We start from the raw sequence: 2,508 nt of genomic DNA, 5'->3' as shown, positions 1-2,508 counted from the left end.
ATTCTCTCCACTCAAAAGAACCCTGAGTGTGATTACTTTGAAGTTATTACATCACAGAAGTTCCATTCTGAGGGGTTTTCTGGAGACAATTTCATGCAGCAAATCCATTTTATATATTAATTTAATTCACATTACTCTAAAAGCTTTCATTGTTAAAATCAGTTCTTTATTTTACATTGTTAAAAGACTTTACCTCCATTTATTTTTTTTTTTTTTTTTGGTTTTTCTCCGGTACCGGGAACCGAACTCACGACCTTGCGCTTGCCAGGCAGGCGCTTTTGCCGCTGAGCTAAATCCCCAGCCCTTTACCTCCATTTATATACTGCAAGGCCAGGCCTCTGTTGGAGTTTGAAGGGGTGGGAGAATTAAATTTCCTCATCAATCCCTGTCACTATTTGCCTCTCACCTAGAACTTGTCCTCTACGATCTTTCTAACAGGCCTGGTTTCAGTATTTTAAATGAATTACAAAGTGATTTGGAGTTCAATGAGAAGAAGAAATGGAGAGGCAAATTAAGTTTTTAATTAAATGATATGAGCTTAAGGAAGCAGGGTGCTGGTTCTCTTTTTATTTTCACTTTAAAGTGGTACTATGGGGAAGGAGGAGAAGTAGGTACGATGTGCAGGACTACACAGCCTTTACCTAACAGAGCTTCACGAGAGCAGTAACTTCATATGAGAAGCAGGAAGCAGAGCAAATATTCATTTATCAGCACATCGTTACACAGGATGGAAGCAAGACTTGTACACGCACGCGTGCACACGCACACACACACACACACAGTGACAGAGACAGAGAAAGACAGAGACAGAGAGAAACAGACACAGAGACAGAGACACAGAGAGACACACAGAGAGAGAAAGACAGAGAGACAGACAGACAGAGACAGACACAGAAACAGAGACAGAGAGAGAAAGAGGGAGACAACATTGATGGGTTTTGTAAAGAGAAAAATGCTGGCAATGAGGTGGTATTAGAGCAAATGACAGATAAAGGTTGCTACGCTTTGGGAAGTGAATGATTTAAATAGAAAGTATAAAATTTTGAGAGTCTCTAGGAGAGAACACTGGACCTGCACAGATCCAGCTCAGGCCTGGAGAGGTGTGCTGTGGTGGGTTTGAGCCAGTGTGCCATCTTTGTAATCACAGTTTGGGGCCATGCATAATTCTAATCAATACAAACCTCCATTGCATATAAGTGCCACATTATCTTTAACCCTTCATCTGTTCATAGACATATAGGCCTTTTTCAAGTACTACTCTACCATAAAGAAGGATATACTTAAGTGATGTGTAGGAAAATAAATACACCCTAAACCCATAATGTTAATGCAAGCTTAAATATCACACGATTTCTCTTACATGAGAAACCCAAAGTATAAATAAATTAAAGAGCAAAAGGTAGGTAATAAGAAACAGGGAGATAGATCTTTTGCAAAAGGGGTGGGGATCAAGAGATGGAGGGAGGGAGAAAGGAGGGGAGAGGAAGGGGTGACAAACAGAATGAAGATGTGTTATGTGCATGTGCCAGATGTCCACAATGAGTGCAGTCATTGTATACTGCAATCAGGTATTAACAAAAATAAAATTGAAAAAAGTACAAACTTCCAAAGAGAAATTCTGGAGTGTAAGCAGAAGTAGACATAAGAAGTCTCTCAAATACTTTTATGTTTATTCATGAGAATTTTATAAGTGTAACTTCTACTATTAACCTTTAAATTTTTTTCTCATTTACTTCTAGTAAAAAACACACAAGCATTATTCTATAAACACATATTTTAGTTCATTCTACTGCGTTTTCCAAGAGTACCAGTACTGAATAATTTCCCTGATTGACTAGCAAAATAATTTTCAACATATTGAAAAACTTTAAATTGCTGTTGATATGAAATAGTACAAGTTTAAGTGTATTAATGAATAAAAATGACTTGAATAGTAGACATTCTTTGGAGGAGAGTTTTTTTTAAGTGTATTAATGAATAAAAATGACTTGAATAGTAGACATTCTTTGGAGGAGAGTTCTTTTTCAGTTGATTGATGTCATACACTTTTTTGACATCTATTAAGAGAGCTGTAATTTTCTTCTTTGCTATATTCATATATTATAAATAACTATCTTAGTATTCAACATTCAATTTCCTGGAAAAGAAGTATCTAATCATGGTCAAATTTTATTTTAACATATTATTTCATTCAATTTATTAGTATTTCTTTTAGATTTTTATTTGTTTTTTTTTTTTCTCTTCTTTTGGTCATTCTTAAGATTGATAATTACCCAAATGAAGATTGAAAAATTATTTGGTTTATAGGCAATCTTGGTAACTTTTTCACTCTCTTTACTGATTTCAAACTTTTTTGTTTATTATTTATATTTACAGTTCTGATGGCTGAACCCCAGGCCTTCATGCCGAGCTATGTCCATAGTCCTTGTTGAACTGCTTTGAGTTAGGATCTCAGTGAAATAGGATCTCACTAGGTCACTCAGTTGTGCAGGCTGGGCTCAAACTTGT

The sequence above is a fragment of the Chinchilla lanigera genome, unplaced genomic scaffold (assembly GCF_000276665.1).
Source record: "Chinchilla lanigera isolate Chin_1 unplaced genomic scaffold, ChiLan1.0 scaffold00014, whole genome shotgun sequence".
In the NCBI taxonomy this organism is placed as follows: Eukaryota; Metazoa; Chordata; class Mammalia; order Rodentia; family Chinchillidae; genus Chinchilla; species Chinchilla lanigera.
Note: the sequence above shows the minus strand (reverse complement) of the source record.